This window comes from Balearica regulorum, chromosome 1 (genome assembly GCF_011004875.1).
Source record: "Balearica regulorum gibbericeps isolate bBalReg1 chromosome 1, bBalReg1.pri, whole genome shotgun sequence".
Taxonomy (NCBI): domain Eukaryota; kingdom Metazoa; phylum Chordata; class Aves; order Gruiformes; family Gruidae; genus Balearica; species Balearica regulorum.
The window spans coordinates 103,866,730-103,886,918 of NC_046184.1; positions in this window are offsets into that span (position 1 = coordinate 103,866,730).

Here is a 20,189-nt window from a genome sequence, read left to right on the forward strand (position 1 = left end):
GCAGTAGATATATTTGCATTTCAGTAAAGTGTGATCATGCCTTTGAAAAACTTACAAAAAGGATCCACATTCACTTGAATATGACTGCTATTACATGGAGGAAAAACTGGATGAAAGACAATGAATAAAGTGAACTTTAATGTAGGGTGAAGTGTAGATGGATACTCAAAACATATGTATTAAAATTCATTTTATTCAACATATTCTGCTCTGATCTAGAAGAAGGATTAAATAGCACAGATGAATTTGCAAATCATAGTCAGCTGGAAAGTAAATTGTAATCAAGATGGGCTGGATCAATAGGGAAGTCTGTCTTTTGCCCCGGTTTTATGAATGGGTCATCATGTTACTGTGACATCCAAAACAGAATCCAATAACGGTACTGTGGCTGAACTGTGGTCTCCAAAGCAAAAAGAGAGAAACGAAACTGAGCAAGTATTAAAAAAAACTTGCTTACTCACTGATTCTCTATTGAAGCCTAAATGATTCCATGTTTTCTGGTTTGAAATAAGTTTCATATGTATTTTCCTCCTCTTTTCATGAGTCCTTAATGACTTAGTAACAGAAGTAACCCTGTACGTTGTACAAAAAAGAGCATGCAGCTCCTAAGTTTTGTCTGTGCTGGGCTGGAACACGATTGAGTCTTTTGATATGGGAACTAAAACAATTCTCAGGCTTTTATAGGAGGACAAGTTTGCACTCTGTGAATTCCTTAAGGATAAAATCTGCTTTACCCATTTTGACTATTGAGGGAGGAGATGATCTCTGCTTCTATTTTCTCACTTTGAATAAGAAATGTAGAAGTTGTAGCTGTAGCATTGAGAGACAGAGAAAGAAAGAGATTTGTATTTCTTCACCTCTTTCCTCTTCTTAACAGCACACAAGGCTGGAAAACAGCAGTGATGGAAAATAGCTGTACCCACAGCTGCTCGCTGTGCAGCACAGATGAGGATGTGCTCTGCCCTAATGGGGAGACTCCAGGGACAACTTAATCCCCATGGGGAGTAATGGGAGAAGCTGTGGGAGGTCTTGGGCTATAAAACATCTTTTTTTCTTCAACATCTGCTGAAGTTGGCACTTATGTTAAACTATTTTTTTTTTTTTTTTATTCATTCACTCTTCTTCGGAATATCATAACTACAGTGCCTGTGTGGCCCAATAAATACAAGTTTGCTGTTAGTAGTAAAAGGCTGTAAGCTTTGTACTGAAAGGCTAAGAAAACACTTTAAAACAACTCCAAGTAGACTAAAGAAAGATTGAAGAAACTGTCACTATGGCCATCGTATACCTCCCAGAAAGGACCTGGGGATGCTGCTGATAAACTGTTCTAAGTCCCTCCCTCTCCCAGTCTCATTGAGGAAGACTGAAGCTTAGGACACAGAGGCACAAGTGAGTCTAGCACCAGAAAGAAGGGTTGAATATGAGAACACTTTACATGGCAATTTTACTTGTCTTACCAATGAGGGGTTTTTCTGTGTTAATTATTTGGACAATTAGACTGTTAAAATGTTAATTGGAATAACAGTAAATTATTATTTCCATGTATATGGTGTCTTCCTTTTTGCCCAGAAAAAGATTTGGAGTGGAACTCTTGTTGCAGAATGTGGCAGTTATGAGTTCATCTATGCATAAAAAAAGAAAAAAGCATGTAATATGTTTTACTTAACATCAGACATGTATGATATCACTGATGAAAGAATGCTTAAAACATTTTATAATTGAATATTAGGTAGGCAAATTTATTGAGAAACCCAAAAATTTAATAGAGAATATTTTTTCTTCTATTTCAAAACCCTTTCAGAAAGGTTTTTCTTTGTCAGCTTTAGCCTGGGTGCTACCATCCTTTTGAAAGAATTACCTCCATTCCTTGGAAACCTCTCATCACAAACACTCACCTCCCCCCACCCCAACAATCTAACAATAAGAAACAGTTTGTTCTTTCTTTCTTTCTTTCTTTCTCTCTTTCTTTCTTTCTTTCTTTCTTTCTTTCTTTCTTTCTTTCTTTTTCAATTATCAGGGGATTTATGTTTTGAATCCTTGGAACTGTGAAGAATTGCATGTGATAATCTCTTAAGAAATACAAAGATACTGAAAATAGATAATACAGATATGTATGTGCAGTTTCATAGTGGGATCTTACACCATCTCATTAATACATCAGTCAAAAATAATTAATACAAGCTACATTATATAATCTTACTCATAATGAGTAACCAATTGAAGATTATAGGCTTCTCACAAAGATACCTCTCTGTCTGATTAAAAATGATTGATAAACATATCTGATAATTTGATTTTCCTTCTGATAGGGTCAAGAGATGTATTCAGTTTCAAGACTGTCTTTAGGTCAGGTTCACTGTTCTGATTCCCACTGAGTGTCTTATTCCATGAGTTATTCACTGAGTACAGTATTTCTCAGTATGATTACAGGATCTAGCCTTCTTTACTTTCTTTAAACAGAATTTCCTGAGGAAAGGCTGTGCTGGTGTTTCTAAAAGGCTGAAGCATATATAGAAATGAATCACTCAGTCTAAATCACTTACTTTGAGATGCTATTTCCCAAACTATAGTTTTGCCTCTTACTTGCTATTGCCTATATATGCTCCAAGTGCTTCAAGGCATTCAGTTTTGCTTCTATGGTGCTTACCAGATGGTTTTCTCAAACCAAGAATTATCAGCTTAGACTCACTAATGGCTATCAGGCAGCAGGCTCACTCAGCTATCCCAGGTTAAGTGGAACACTTTAGTTTTGCCATCTTTCAGTGACTTGCATTTTTCATCCAAAGATGTTTAAAAATTTACTTCCCACCTTTTTTTTTTGTTCCGCTACACCCTAATACTTATTACTGCTCATATCGAAACATGCAGCTAGTCATATAAGCATTTCCCTAGTGATCTGTATTGTCACAGGAAAAGTCACAAGATACTGAACTTTATAGAATAATAAAAAAGATCACCTACCAACGTGTATTCCTCATATTTCCACTTTATTTTTTAAATGTAAGGCTAATGAAACAACAAATTTTCTCATATTTTTCTGCCTGCAAGTTTTGTCTGAACAGGAAGAGAGAAATCTTCCTATGCTCCAGCACGTCTTTATGTGAGCTATAGAATCAATCTGACTGCAGTGTCCAGGTAGGGCAGCACCTACTATTACTCTACTAACGAGACCTACTGACACTGGACATCTCAGTCACCACAGGTATAATGCACAGTGAATGCAAGCATATTTCTGTCTGTGAAATGAGACAGAAGTGCACCAGCCCTATTAGGTGTAACCCTGACAGAGTTTTCACTCAGTTAATAGTATGGCAAAATTAAAGGGGGGGGGGGGGGGGGGGCGGGGAGCAGGAAGACCTGCCATAAAGAGAGAGAAAATAATTGCAGCACTGTTCACTAAGGAATAATAGAACATCTTTTCACACTACTAATTTGCCTTGCTGCCTCTACTAACAGCTTCTGAATCCTACCTAATTGTAACCCTTCGTTCCTTTGCCAGAGCATATTGTCATGTCTGCTTCCCTGGCTGTCTTTTGCTCTCTTCTCAGTGTATTCACTGACAAATGATAAGACGCTGAAGTATGAAGAAATGCAAACTGCATTATATGAAGTCTTCAGATCACTCAGATTACCCAGTTAGCTGTTGAAATCTTTCCTTCTATGCGTTGTTCCATTACTGAGGAAGAAAAGGGTTTGTACAGATCTGGTCAAACATAGTATTTATACACAATGGCTAAGATTTTGTCTCCATTAGCTTTTTTACAAAAGGAAACATTGACTTTTCCTCTTACCTGATTTTGTTATTTCCAAACCTCTTTCTAATGTAAGAAAAATGAATTACAGCAATCATATTTTTCCTTTTTTTTTTTTTTTTTTTGGTACATAATTCCCATTTTAGATTTAAATTTACCAAATACTCAGTACTTTTATTGCTTGGACCTTCAGATATGAACTTTGGGGACAGTAGAGTTCCGTCTTTACATAAAGCTCTCAGTTCTCAAGGTACAGGCGTTTATATTCTTTTGTACAGAACTACGTATCTGATTCAAGGTTATCACAAGTATTTATACAATTGGACCCACATACTAGGAATACCATAAATAACCTCTGCACAAATTATTCTGGCCTCTGAAATAAGAATTTGCATATGATTCAGGAAGCCTAGAATATAGCTCACTTTCCATTGGTGTGTACCCAAACACTTATGTTGATTTTCTGTCCAAAGGTTTTTCAGGTTGTTCTGTTGTGACTTGCCTATCATTTATTTGTCATCAATATAATGCTTTAGGAATTGATTTCCAATTTCTTAGCTAAAGCTGCTTTGTAATTTGGAGTCAGACTGTAGCACAAAGGAAGTAGTTTTATACCAAAATGAATCTGGACAAAACCCAATGCGATAAAAACACCATTGCAAAATTATTTTTTTTAATTTTTCATACTACCAGGAAAAAAATCTAATTTGACAACATTCAACTGTTTTATTAACAGTCTGAAAGTTGAACCTCAGAATTTTGTGTATGCAAGGACTGTAGAATGGAAGTTGTCTAAAATATCTTTTTCTTTTACATACCTTCTGTACCTCAGACACAGCCGGTTCCAGCTGGCTCCAACCCACCCACCGCAGGGCACGGCTGGGCCCCACAGCCACCATGGCGGCGCCTCAGGGAAAGCCTGGGTAAGAAAGGGCAAAGCGCTGCCCGGCAGCGAGGGGAAAAGTGTGACAAAGAAAGAGCCCTGGGGGCCTGGAGGTGAGGGAAGGAGGATGGGGAGGTGGTGATCCAGGCATCTGAGCAGGGATTCTCCTGCAGCCCAGGAGGACCCCATGCCAGAGCAGTTATTTGCTGCAGCCACTGGAGAGGACCACGGTAGAGCAGATATCCAGCACATGGAGGACCCCACACCAGAGCAGGCTCTGGAGGAAGCTGCAGCCTGTGGAGAAGCCTATGCAGGAGCAGGCTCCTGGCAGGAGAGGAGCCCAGGATGGAGCAGGTTTGCTGGCAGGACTTGTGACCCCGTGAAGGAACCATGCTGGAGCAGTCTGTTCCTGAAGGACTGCACACCGTGGAAGGGACCCACGCTGGAGCAGTTGGTGAACTGCAGCCCGTGGGAAGGACTCATGGAGAAGTTCATGAAGGAATGTATCCTGTGGGAGGGATCCCATGCTGGACCACGGGAACAGCGTGAGGAGGAAGGAGCAGCAGAGTTGAAGTGTTATGAACTGACCACAACCCCCATTCCCCATCCTCCTGCGCCACTCAGGGAGGGGAGGAGGAGGAGACAGAAAAGTCGGGAACGAAGAGTGAAGTTAAGCCTGGAAAGAAAGAGGGGATGGGGTGCTGTGTTGTAGTTTTGTCTTTGTTTCTCACTATCCTACTCCATTTTTAATGAACAATAAATTAAATTAATTTTCCCTAAATTGAGTCTCTTTTGCCCATGGTAATAACTGGCAAGCAATCTCCCTGTTTTCATCTTGACCCATGAGCTTTTCCGTGTTTTCTCCTCCTGTCTTGTTGAGGACTGGCAGTTAGAGAGTAGCTGGGTGGGCATCTGCCAGCCAGTCAAGGTCAATGCTCCACGCTTTTAAAAACAATTAAAAATTACTGTCACAGGATCTGGTCTCTCCTTCTGAGGCCCTAAACTAAACATTATTGTAATGAAATTAATATATAGTACACTTTCACTTTCCTAAAATGTGGCACTACTATTTAAAGTGGATGTGAGACTTCTTTATGCACACTCCAGCTAAATGCCTGCATGTATGAGAGGCTAGCATTTCCATTGGATTTTGAGCAGTGATCGTAATACTTGGGTATCAGGAACTTTAGGCCTGATTCATGTCCAAGGTTTTTTTGAGTATAAGAATGAAGATTAAAGAGCATGATCCTTCTACCAAATATTTCTAACACCACAGCCAGAAGAGTAACTGAAATTACATGGGTAATAAGGCAATTTTTAATGCTTTTCTTCCTTTACCCTAATAAGGGAAGCTGTTCAAGACCTAGTTTTCACACTTTAATTTGGTGGTATTTAAGTATATTTGTGTGGTTACAGGAAGAAACTTTCTAATGTACAAGTTCTTAAGTTTGCAAATATATTATTAAGTTGGGGAAGTAGAAATAATTTACACAGAAATCATAGATTTTAAAAAAGACACCAGTTAATAAATTTTAAATGTAACTAAGTTATGCTCAAAGTAATAGTTCTATAAACTTCAAGGTTTTTCACATTATTATTGAAAGAACTGTCAACAATGACTCAGTAATTTTATTTTTCATTTATTACCCACTACAACACCATGATTAAACTTAAAATGAAGAAAAAGTTTTTTGATTGATTTACAGTAAATTTAATCTTTGATTAACATTCCAGAAGGAGGAAAAACAAATGAACATGCTATAAACCATGCTAATGATGATCATAATGATAATTGAGAATGTTCTTAGAATAGATAATATCATAATGAAGGCATCAAGACTTTATGTAGATTTTCCCCCCTGTAGGTTTTATAACAGGTAGAAGAATCTTTACTTATTTTTGAAAAATTGTATTGGGTTTTAAAACCTTTCTGACATAAAAGAAAAAAAGAAAACATTCCCTTGCAAATTTTTAATTTACATTGATTATGATGCTGCTTTGTTCCTTGCCTCTTTCTGTATATGTGCTTTCATTTTCCTGGCCACTAGACTTTGCATTTACTAATAAAAAATCTCCCCCAGTGGTTGAAAATCTCACAGCCCAAACCTCTCTTTTTCATTTAACTTTAGCCTATGTTATTTGCTACTGTCTGTAAATTGCAGTCACAGCTGAATAATCACTCTAAAGTTACCAGCAACAGATGTGGAGCTGGTATTCCAAGCACAGGAAAAGAGAAACTGTATGGGGATTTCAGTTTAATTGGTCATGAAATCACCTAAAAACTTCTAAAAGTCATTACTGAGGTATGACTCCTAAAAAAACCTCACTATACACAGACCAATGGTTTCCTTAAAAAAACAAAGAAATGCTTTCTGTGCCTCCAGTGATCTGCAAATGAAAGCTTGAGAACTGCATCCTAAATTAAATGGACATGATGTAGATAAACCTTTCTTTTCTAGATCATTGATAGGAATATGAGAATATAAAATGGTGAGTAATGGTTCATTATGAGATGAATATCATACATAATAAAGTAATTCCAACTCAGATTGTGCATCTGGGCCCAATCACAATTTGGTCAGAAGATCTGTTCTGAAGTGGGAAAGGAAAAAAAAAAAAAAAGGACATAAGAGTTAGGCATTTAACAGCAGGATTTTAAGAGTCTTTAGCTTCTGTCCATCATGACAATTAGTAAGAGTGAGCCATCTAGCAGCCTATGAAAAAAACCTCAGCTCCTCAACTTCCACCAAATTGCATGGATCCACCACTCCTGTCTCCAAAAGCTGCAACCTAGTCTCACCTTTTCTCTTGGATCATCTTCTGTATACCAAAGTCTCTTAGCTATCAGCTATTTTTTTTGCCAGCACCCACCCTTCCTGGTCTGAAAGTTCAAATGTAATAAAAACCCACAATACCATTCTTGGACACTTATTATGTTATTAAATAGTCAGGTCTGCATATCCTAGAGGCTCTACTAAGTTTTCACATGCAAGGAATTTCTTTCTAACTTAGTAAGTCCTCTCTCTCACAACATCCCTGCATGAGCTTTGCTGCCTACAGCTGCTGTTTCTTCTGCTCATTTAACAGAATGTTTCTCAGCTCTTTAAAGGGCAGATGCTCCCCACTAGTCCACACAGTCTTAATGAAGAAGCAACTCATCAACTTCTGGTACAGCTGTATTAATCAGGCAGGGTGTGTTTTACAACTCAGGGGAAGGGTGAAGCATTTTCACAGGTGGCTTTTCCCAGAGAAGCCTCTGAATCCAGCTCTCTAGAACTGGTTAATGGGAAAGTGTTACAAAGCAAAGGCTGTAGGTTGAGTTTCATCTCTGTTTTGTGTTCTTGCTGGGGTCAAAACAAACTGACTTCTGCTACTAGAGGCTTGTAGCACTAATTCTTCTTGAGGTAAGTGTTTATATGCTTTGTAACAGAATATAATGCAAAAGTAATGCTGTTGTTGCTTTCAAAACACAGTTTTGAAAGGGTTGTTGCTGTGGGTTCTTTTTATCTGCAGGCTTCTAATTTGACACACTTTATCCAGGAGATGGGATAAGTGGACTAAAATTTGGAGTGTGAATTCAGGTCTATGGCTCCTATCATGTAGGTGCCTGAATTAAGCATGAAGCTATTAGCTCACTTGAGGGGGAAAAAAGGGTAATGACTCCTCTTATGGGTCTTCTGTCTTTCTCTTATCCTCTTCCAATGTATTAAGAGGAGCTGTAAGGTTTGGATCTGCAGGCAGGTGAGTGTGGGATGCATGCCCTTTGAAAAGAGGAGAGTAACGAGTTATAGCCTCTTGTTTTGGGAGTACTTGTGCTTTTGGCCACTGACTGAGGAATGGCTTTCAGGGGTGATTCAGGTATTCACAACTGTTTCTAAGGTGAGGCAGTAATGTGAGTCCTGTTAAGTGTTTGATACTTACCAGTTCCCTCTCCTAGCTGAATAGCACCTTCTGTCCTTGTGGTTTTTGTCCATCTCTGTGTGCACCTGTACCCTTTAGACATGATATAAAGTGACAACTGATACCAAATGATATTGACAGGTCTTTATTGAAATTAATTACTCTTCAGAGACTGGCATGAATCAATCCTCATAAAATTCATCTGTCACTTTGTGATGTGCCAGCTTTAGTATGGGGGAGATGGAGGGTAACTTCTCTGGGGAAGCAGGAATTCCTCCATTTTACCAGTAACCCTTTATTTCTCCTTAAATTATTGATGGACTTTATTCAAGTGAAAGTTGTCGTAAACATTATCAGTTAACTTGGTGAAAATAAAGATGGAAAAACTCGGTGGTTTGGCTCTATTCTGCAGTGTAGTGAGTACCCTGAACTCCCATCAAAATCAGTGAATTACATGAAAATGCACTTGTCACTGTGGCAGATTAAGTTCCATATACCAGTAAAGTTCAATGTGTAGTGATGTATTAAATGTCTTATAATGTTTTGGGTGAGTTTTTTGTTAGTTTGGATTTTTTTTGTACTGGTTACTTACACAAAACTATAAAACTATACTTTGTTTATAGTAACTGTATCATGTGAATCTGGAAAATGGCAAGTTATGAGCTTTACAGAAAAATTGAATAGGTTAACATACACTATGCTAATGACAAAAGCAGCATTTTTCAGAGGTTCCTGATTTGCAGTGTTCCTCAAACTCAACCAACAATCTTCCAGTAGGTATGGGAAAATAGTATAGATATCAGCCATTCGTAGCATCATGCCTTTTAGTTAGAATCCTTTCACATTCCTTGCTGTAAACCAGTGTTTCTCAAGTTCTTGAAAACAGATGCTTAATTTTCCTCTTAGTTTAATGTGGCATGTGTTTTCTCTATCTGGAATGGTGGCATTTGTCAGAGCCTTCTCTCCTCACCTTTATCACCCCAGCCTCTTTCCATGGTGGAGGAGTTAAACCACTGGCTCTCAAAAGTGATGTGAGGCAGGAGCAAGAACAAAATTAAAGGTAATTGGCTTAAGACAATTGTTTTATTTTTCATACACTGGAATAGTGGAAAAAATTATACAGTCTGATCACTTATAGAGTGGTCACTTCCCACCACTTCTGAAATTTCAGTTGCCTTGCAGGGCTTGACAACCTATGTTGCATATAAAGTGGGTGTAAGGGGCTCAAAACTGCTTCTGAGACTTCAGAGTCAGCAAGGAAGATAAGCAGTTCAAATGGTTTATGAGCAAAGGCTCAAGCTTAGCTGTGAGCATAGGCCTAACAATTTCCTTCTCATCAGCTAAATAAATAAACAGCCAGTAGTAGCATATCTGAGTGTCCCATGTCAGTACGTAGTCATCCTCACAAAAACAATGTTTCCTGATGTTCAGGCAGCATCTCCTGTATTTCAGTTTGTGCCAATTGCATCTTGTCTTGTCACTCAGCACCACCAGAAAGAGCCTGGCTCCATCTTCTTTACACCTTTCCTTCAGGTACTTATATACATTGATAAGACTTTCCCCCGATGCTTCTCCATTATGTCCATCTCTCTCTTGTACCAAAGAGCCCAGAACTGTGCCCAGCACTCCGGGCGTGTCTCACCAGTGCTGAGCAGAGGAGAAGGATGACCTCCCTCCACCTGCTGCCAACACTCCTCCTAATGCAGCCCAGGATACCACTGGCTGCCTTTGCGGCAATCATGCATTGTTGGATCATGTTCAACTTGTTGACCACTGGGACCAGGTCCTTTTCTGCCAAGCTGCTTTCCGCCCAGGCAGCCTCAGCATATACTGGTGCATGGGGTTGTTCCTCCCCTGGTGCAGGTCTTTGCACTTTCCCTTGATGAATTTTAAGAGCTTCCTGTCAGCCCACTTCTGCAGCCTGTCAAGCTCCCTTTGGATGGCAGCGCAACCCTCTGGTGTATCGGCTGCTCCTCTTGGTTTTGTGTCATCAGCAAACTTGCTGAGGGTGTACGCTCTGTGCAATCATTCAGATCGTTAATGAAGATGTTGAACAGGATTGGTGCCCATATTGAGCCCTGGGGTACAATTTACTGGTCTCCAACTCAACATTGTTCTGCTGATCACAATGCTCTGGGTGTGGTCGTTCAGCCAGTTTTCAGCTCCTTCAGAAACTTATGAGAGCCTTGTCATTGATGTCAACATAAGCAAAACAATGCTCCAAACTTGTGACATAGTCTCTGAGGAAAGATAATGACATCACGAAATGACAGTGAGCTGGAAGAAACAGTGAGCTACACTAGGGGCTGAGAAATCCAGTACCAAGTTCAGTTCTGTTGTCTATTCTTAAGCTCTGGTTACTGTTTGTAACACCCTGACCTTGCTATCAACATGCCTCCTCACTTACTTTAATGAAATGTTTGGTAAAAGATTTTAATCCATCCAATCCCATGGGTAATAAAAACAGATAGAATGTTTAGTTAGTCTTAAAACTGAATACTAAATCCAATTTGTGTAAATGAAGAGGGTATTTTATGAGGCCTCTCTTTTTTTTTTTTTTTTTTTTTTTTCTTCTCAAAGAAGAAGAGAAATTGGGTTAGTTTGACTCGGGTAGATATTGAGCTAATCCTGAACATCCAGCACCACTTCACAGTAGGACTTAATAAATTTCCAAATGCATTTTAAGTTCACTACCCATCCCTAATGTTACCTATCTCAGCAATATTTTTAAAAACCAACCAAACCATTTTTGGATTTAACATATGATGCCCAAACATTGAGTATATGCATGGAGGGGGAAGGTATTGTGTGCAAGAAAAACAGTCCTATTAAAAAAAAAAAAAAAAAAAAAAGGCTGGTAATGTGAAGGACACCATTTCTCTTCAAAAGATATATACCTCCTCTCACATTGGTTGCTAGATTTATTCAGTGAAGTGTGATTTTTTTTTTTATTTTTTTTTTTTGGGGGGGGGGGTGTCATCTTTGAAGCAATTTGTGGGTAATGTGTTTCAGTTCCTTCTTGTATTTTGTATTTTATCTCATTCAGTAGGAACTGCTTTTGCATTTATACTTTATCCATTCTTATCACATGGCCAGCCCATCACTGCTTGGCCTCTATAAGTAAGGCTTCAGCTGATGTGCAGTCAGTGTGCTAAAACTTCCATTTCTATTCAGACTGTTAAACCAATTGATTTGGAGTAGTCTTCTAAAATTACTAACATTTTTGTCTGCTTCCCTCCATTCTTACTGAAAGGCTGTTCCACTTCTGATGGTTAAGACCTATCTTGTAAATACCAGTTAAGCTTTCAGGTCTTTTTCCACAAGTAATAAGTTTCCAGTTTGTGTGGGGTTTTTTTCTTTTTTTGGGGGAGGGGGGTGGGGTTTTTTTGTTGTTGTTGTTTTGTTTTCTTTGTCTATCCCATCCTTATGTCTTCTGTGGGTTGGTCATGTTGCGATTTTTTTTATTTTTTATTTTTATTAATACTCCTACAACTTCTGCTCTAAAGTGCAATATCCTCTCTTGGGTTTCCTGTTGCTAGGCTACATGAGTCATGCTCATTTAAGGTACATTTATATGGCATAAAATAGTACTATGTAGAAATGCCCAAGATAGACTGCTGTGAGGTAGTTTGGGGTACTGAAAACACTGTTGCCACAACAGTGTAATGTTCTAGCCAAGCTAAATCTCCCCACAGAGAAGTGATTTCTTCTAGCTAATGTAACTACCTTTATAAGCCATCACAGTTCATGTATAATCTTAAGATATTCTTGGTGGTCTGTACCTATAGATACTCTACACATCTTTTGAGTACACCTTCTTGTAAGTTGTTCAAGTTTTGATAACTTTTGTCTTGAATTCTTAAATTATAACTTACATCCAATAAAACTGGAAGCTGCTTCTTACCCCATCTCCCTGCTAGAGATTAAAGCTCCAGACAGACATTCTTTCAAGCAAAGGCTAAAGAACCTAATCTTTGCATGTGTTCAGCTTCCTTGACACGTGCATATTCCTTGTTGTGAAGTTCCTTTTCAGAGTTAGCTCTCTTTATGAAAATTCTAGTAATATTTCCTCAAACTGTTTTTCAGGAGTTTGGAGTATTTGGGGACTGGTTAACCACTTCTGAGTCTTTTCAACAATGCACCAAACAATTCAAAATTATGGCCAGAATTTTAAAAAATTACTTACATTCTCCAACCCGATTATCTACTGTCTAAGCTTTTTTCAGTGATGCATTAAGCAGCACAAGTAAACATCTGGCATTTGTGTAATTTTGCCATTGTCTTCACAGCTAAAAAGCATGCAAAGTGTTTCTTCAGAAATATTTTGTTATTTATTTTTTTAATATATTTATCCCTATTTACGTACTTAATTACCAAGTAGGGCGACAAAGTTCACTCTTGAAGGACAGTGGGATTTGTAATGTTCTGGTTTCTTCAGGAAGGTTTATCTTGCTTTTTCATATTTGCTCCCGAAAAAATTGTCTCCTAGTCCAGATATCCTGGTTCCAAGAAATGAAGGGCTGGGAAGATAAAGACAGATTTTGAAATAATTATAGATATTCTGTGTAGAATACCTATGAGAAGACAATTCAAGGAGTAAATAGATCTTTAAAGAGATGTTATGCGAGTCTTAGTTGCGTTCTGCTTATGATTGAGTGTGGCACAATGTTATCTTTGTACGTGACAAAATTACTTGTATCTGTATGACTATAAACAAACTCAATGATACTAACACAATCCTATCCAGTTGAGCACATGGAACATACATTACCAATATAAAGATGATTTGAATTAAATTGCCTTATAAATGAGGATTAGTGGTCTGAAAAGGGCCTCAAGTGATTTGAGGAAAAACACTTTGAATGGTAATCACACAGCAAGTCCACATTCACAACTGGACAATTCTGTCTAAAAATTCAAGCTTTTAAATCTTGCCCTACTAGAGAACTCTCAAAGGATTTTCCACTAATAGTGCTGACTTGCCAGCAAACTTCTTGCATCTCAGCATGGGATGGCCTGAGTCAATTTCTAGTTTCTCATCTGGATAATAGTGAAAACCTGTCATGCATCCAGGCAAGAAGTTTTCTGGAGTCTGAGAAGGCCAGATAGCAAAGAATCCTTACAGAAATCCTGTAAAACAAATGTGGAAGAAATCTTAAAGACGTCACATTTCACTTTTGACCCCAAGGCAGAATCAGGTCTTCCTATGTTATTCCTGATGCATATTTATCTAGCTTGTTCTAAATATAATAATGGAAATTCTGCTGCCTCCCCAGGCAATCTCTTCCAGTACTTAACCATCTGTAGTGCTATGTGCTTCACCTGAAAGTCCCTTGTTGCTATTGTACTCACTACTGCTTCCCTTATCTTCACCCAGATATGAAGAAGCGTTCATTCTCTCCTACTTAATACTTTAATGTGAAAAAGACAGAAAAGCTGTTATCACATCTTCTTTCAGTCTTTGTTAGACCAAATAATAGAATTTGCTTTTAATCTTGATTATTCTTTTTACTCTTCTTAAAATCCACCCTCCGCCCCGCCCCGTCCCTATCCCAGCTGGTCCATATTCTTCTTGAATCACACTGCCCAAAAATGGAACGGTCCTTGCTTTGCAGCTTTACCAGTACCTAATGCCGCTCAGGAATTGCATCATGTATCTTGCAGCCTACTACTGTACTTTATATTTTTTAGTATAGCAATTGACGAGAGAGACTTGATCACCTTGTATTTACAAGTAGTAAACTTTCCTATTTATTTTCTGGGACATCGTTCAGACAATATAAAAGGGAAGACTTTCTTTTCAATTAACATGTCACAACACTTTCTGAGAAATGGATTATTTCAGATTGTTGTTACATTTGTACATAGACTAAATTATTTTTTGCAAAATGTGATCAACAGAAAGTACTTGTTTCATTTATGATGCTCCCAATATATCGTTTGATTCATCTTGAGTAAAAATACAACGTTTTAAGAGATCCCACAGCATAGTCCCAGAAAGGTTTTTATTTAAAGTGTTCTTGGGTTACGCTGAACTACCGTATCTCTGAAAGACATGGATGATGTTAGGAAAATGGGTATGCCCTATTAAAATTCGTAGTAATTCAGTGTGGCATGGCTAGCTTCACCATATTAAAAGCTTATACTGTGCATTATCACCAAGTAACTAGTTACATTCTATGGAGTCTGCAGTATCGCAGGCTCAAAAACTGGGGCACTTCACAAATTGGCATTTTGACCATGCCCCTACAGTGTGCTCTTCTTGCATGTTGCATTGGTCTTTCGAGTTGCTCATTCAAAAGATGAAAGGAGGGAAAAAAAATGGGGCGGGGGGGAGTGAAAACTCTCCATACTAATTCAGTTGCGTAAGATACATACTGCTTTGTGTTGGAAACAGATGTTCTGCCTCTGTAGACAGCATCTCAAATAAAACACGTTTCTCTCCTCTTCCCTTTTCCCCTCCTCACCCCTTCTAGTGGAATGACAGAAATAATGACTTGATGTTTGGCTTTTGTGAGTCGTGGCCTTGTTAGCAGAAGTGCCATAATTATCTCATTGCTACTATCACAGCATTGTAAATATTAAATGCAAAAAACATTGTTTCAATAGCTTTGAGGTTTTGACACTTACTGAGAAAAGCCAGGGAGTTCATAGTTAATGTTTCCTCTCTTTAACTTAATTTCTTCAGTATTTTTAGTACACTTCTGCTTTATAAGCCACATATTCTCGTTATTACTAGAATAAGCTTCTGGAAGTCCATCTCTATACTGCTGATTTCACTCTATTGTCAACCATGCTACAGGATTCACCTAGCAGAAAGGATCCTCTGATTAGCTTTTACTGCAGGCCACCGATGTAATCAGACTTCTAAGAACTAGAATAAGCCTTCATATCTGCTCATGTAATAAGCTAAGGTGTGTACATACCCTAGCTTCAGCAGCAATGGAACGAAAGATGAGATTATTGTTGAGCCCCTATCATTTACTTCTTGGAAAGGTGCATGTCTACAGCTGTATTAATATAAGTGTATTAGAAAATAAAATGAGAAGTGGAGAAAAGAGAATTTTGCAGGTTTATCTGAACTTGTTCTATCAACATCTGGGAAAAAAAGGTGACTATGTGTGATCGTCTTAGAAGAGCCTGGCAGTACCTCTCTTTGGGGATTGACTGTTCTGCGCTTAGTTAAGAGACCTTGTTGCTGGCCTGCTCTGAGAAAAGCACCTAATATGTGTGACTTAATGCTCCCCCAATTTCAGTGGCCTCTGTGTGGCTGTTACACAGCACATGTTTCCTTTAAATGTGATGAATTCCAGTCAGATGTATTCACCATGATGCCTACAGCCAGGTGTGGCTGGCACAGGAGACACCTGTGGTAGCCCGAGAAGGAGTATATTAGGAACCACTTCTGACATCAAAGGCTTTCAGGGTATAATTCTCTGTTTTCTCTACTATTTTTATGCTGAAGCATGGGGGCTGCTCTTTGGTATGCTTTTATACAGAGGACCTTGAAATTGGATGCATCCTGGAGTTTAAACAACTAAATGAAATGAAAAACTGCTAAGTAATATCTTTAGGCAAGGAAAATGAGCTGAGGAAGAGCTACTCCTTTTCTACTGTGAGTACTTGTATTTAATCAAAGGTTAATTCTGAAGGATTATGTCGTCTTTGTATGTTTATTTAGAATAAGATTAGGACAAATGTTTAGTTTATTATTAAAATGTTCTACACAGAATTTTCCAAACTACAGTTCATACTTGACCTACTAAATATTTATAAACAAAGTGGTTCTTCTGACTGAGGCAAAATTGCTAAAATTAACTACAGCATAAGGTCCCAAAATGTGTTTATCGGTCTACCAAAATGTTTTCATCTGTGGTATTTTGATATTTGCAGTTAGTCTTAGTCCTAAACTACATTCTTTATTCAAGACTAACCAGATGATGATTCATAGTTTTGCAGTTCAGCATAGTGGAAATCAGGTTTTTTTGGATGTTCCATCCTCCCTTTGTATTGCACACATTTATTTACTTTCTACTATTACTTCTGGCCTTTAAAATCTATCAGACATCTACCCAGACATGTCCTTTAATACCAGTCTTTACAGTATGCAACAGAAAAGGAATTTGAAGAATCTAGCTGACAAAATGACGGTGACAAACTTTCATGGAATCTACCTATTTTTTAGGATATCTTTCAAAATATGACATTCATTAAAAAAGATGTATACTTGCCAATAATTTTTACAGACAAAACCTCCAAAATATTTACTAATGATCTTATATAATCTAAAGCATTCACAAATCTTGGAAGAAAAACATATGTATTCCTTTTTTGGAGAGTGGTTCTGTTTTCTGTACCAAAAATTTTGTTCTTTGTTCTTTCTTTGTATTTTCTCGGTTGCAGCTTATTAAAATTGCTTTCACTATGTGGCCTTAGTTGCCTAAGAAAATGACAAGTGTCATTAGTACATGGGTGGGGGAGCAGAGGGAAACACCAGATCAAACATATCAAACACTTATTTAGCATTTAATGACAGAGTTGTGGTTTAGGGGAAAAAAAGTGGCTTGGGCTATTAACTGGCTTGAAGCAGACAGCAGGTAAGAACACCAAAGGAAGCTATTAACAACTTCTCTATTTCAAATATATGAAAAGTCTGGTTAAACTGAGAGGGGTTCATGAAAATGCTAAGAATAAATCTGTTAAACTTATTTGTAGAATCATGAGGCTCTTCATTTTGAAGATTAGGCTTCAAAAACTTAGACTGATTAACTAAAGAATCTCTTTTAGTTCTTTAAGGATAATTCTGCAAAATAACAGAGGAGTAAACAATTAAATATAAAGCAGAGGACAAGTGTATTTTCAGATTACTGAGTTTAGGAATGCCTAATTTGAAGTGGATTTTCCATATATCTTGAAACATATAGAGGAATAACATACTATTCCTGTTTAATTTGAATTTGTATGGCTGTAGTATTTCTCAAAAATAAATTGAAGTGTCATTTAGAAATACTGCCTGATAATTATTTAATTGAAAAAAAACCCAAAAACCAAGCAACTAACCAACTCTGCTAAAGCATATCAGAACTGGCTACTAGGATGCTGTGGGAGTTAATAGATTCCACATTTGCCTTCCATCACATTTAGTGTGGTAGTAGCAGCTAGTGGACTATAACTGCTGGTGGGTCTGAGATGATAACCACATGGATGAGGCTGAACCATGGGGCTCTAGCAGCTGCCACGGCTGGATCTCATTGCTGGTGCTTGTATAAGAACTTCCTGAATTGAAGGTGTGGATGTGTTACTTCTCTGCATTTAATAGGAAATAACAATTGGAGCTGTTAGCATGAATGAGGAGGTTTTTGAGAGTGGGCCTGTAAGAATCTGTAACTAACACTTCAGTGGCCAAAAGGCCCTGGCTAAATTTCCCTTCCTTGCTGCTCCCTCCTCCCCCATTCACTACCAGATTCTTCTTCAAAGTAGTTGGCTGTAATTGAGGGAACTTCAGTTTTGTTGGTGTTGTATACAAATGTTTTTCTGTAACAACTGAGAACTTAGGAAGTTTGGAGAGGAGATGGCAGAAGAATCATGGGATATGCCAGAGGAGGAAGGGGTCTAGCCCCTCTTTACTTTCCACAGTTTATTAGTGTGAGAGAGATCTTTGTGTAACTTGCATTTTTAGTTAAGCCTCTCTAGAAATGGGATCTTGTTTCTGTTTTTACTATATTTAGTCTGATTTTTTTCTTTTTTTTTGGGGTGGGGGGGGGGGGGGGGGGCGGGGGGAACCAGTATGTCTAAGTCCATTTGCAGCTTACTCCCACTTTCTTCCCTTGCATACAGACCACAAATATAGCATGTGGAAGTCATCCTTCCTGAAGGCTTCTGTTGCTTTTTTAACCCATGAAGATTATAATCCTTCTACTTCAAAAGGCCCTCCATTGCCAGAACTGCTATACTACTGATTTATAAAGACCTATAAGAGCTTCTCCTGTACATGCATTTTATAAAACTCATATCTAGTTTGATATTCACTTTCTACTAACACTAGATACGACACTACGAAGGTATCTGATAGATGTAATGGGATTTTGCAAGGAAGAAAGATCATTTGGATAAAGCACTCATAGTTCTTCTTAGGCTAACAGAGCTGAAATTCCTAGTTACCTGTATTTAAATTTATAAAAATTATCCTTTGTTTTGTGGCATAAGATGCTCTGGTGTCTAAGGTTTTTACTGGAATAAATATTCTACCTCTAAAACCTAATCCTATAGAATTTTATTTATGTGAGTGCTTAGTCAGTAGAAAGAGTCCAGAAGAACAGATTGCATGAAAATTTTATTAACCTAAAGTTCTCTGGAACTGAATGATAAAATAATTTCTTGCAATACGCTTATAGTTAGTTTGCAGAGTTCCCAGCTTAATTTTAGAATACTAAAATAAGTATTAACAACCCATCTGATTAAAAATAATTCGTATTTATTCTTCCCTATTTTTATCTGCTCTGATGAATCTTGGTACTTTACCTCCTTTCCAAGAGAAAAATTGGAGCATTTTAGGGCTTAGGTTTTTTTAGCTCTACTGTCATAAAGCAGATGCTTTTCCACAAGATGACAACATTCTGTCCTGCATTCTCTTACATCTTTCAGACTTATTGCAGGTAGTAAAAAGGAAATTAAGAGATATTTAAGTCATTCACCAAAAGCCTAGGCAGGCGTAAACTCAATAACATATACTTAGAAAGTCAGAATTTTATTATGTTGGATGCTGAAAACAGCTTCCAAAATTAGGGCAAATATCTATAACTAATGTCACAGTGCATTGCCAATTTTCACAATGATATCCTTTGAGTAATTCTACAAGCAAATTTGCTATTTAGAACTAGTTTTATTTTTCCATTTGCAAGCTGGATAACTTTTTTTTTTTTTTTTTCTGTATGCAGTCTCTTTAAATAGTGAATCTATGTAACTGAACTATAAAACCATGAGACACTTGACTGAAATACCAACTCTGCATTCAACTTTGTCAATCTATTTGCTTCGGGTCGCTGGACGCTGCTTCTGCCTCTCCCTCCCTGTTGATGCCATCTTTCCCGCTAGCCTGTGTAACCGAAATAGGGCATCTCTGAGGTTCTCCTACAATGTTCCCTGTGTGACATGCTCCATCTACAAGACCCACCTGGTTTGGTGGGTCTTTCATAATCAATTACATGTAGATTAAGTCTGTCTGGCCTGTGGAAGATAAATTTCTCTCTAAAACTCGTTCCTTTTCTTCCTCCTTACCCGAGGCATGGGCCAGTCGTGCTTAAGTTCTTGTAATGTGTGTGAATCCACTTCCTGTGAGGTACAACTGTTGTCTTTTTAGACCTCATAATGCCTCCTGCACATAAATGTTATATATACTGCTTGCCTCCCATAAGGAGAGAGGCTTTTTTTCCTTGCCTTCAGACAAGTCAGTGGCATATTTTGGTGTAAAATATCTCACACGGGGCTTAGAGGTATGGACCTTTACGGTGAGCAGCCTCCATGCCGTGTCAAACGTGTATGCGGCCGAAGTACAGACAGTTTGTTACCAACTCTCTGGTGAAACCAGATGCAGCAACAATCAAGCGCTTTTGGGGATGACTAACCCCTAGTGGCTTTTTCCTAGGCATACTGTA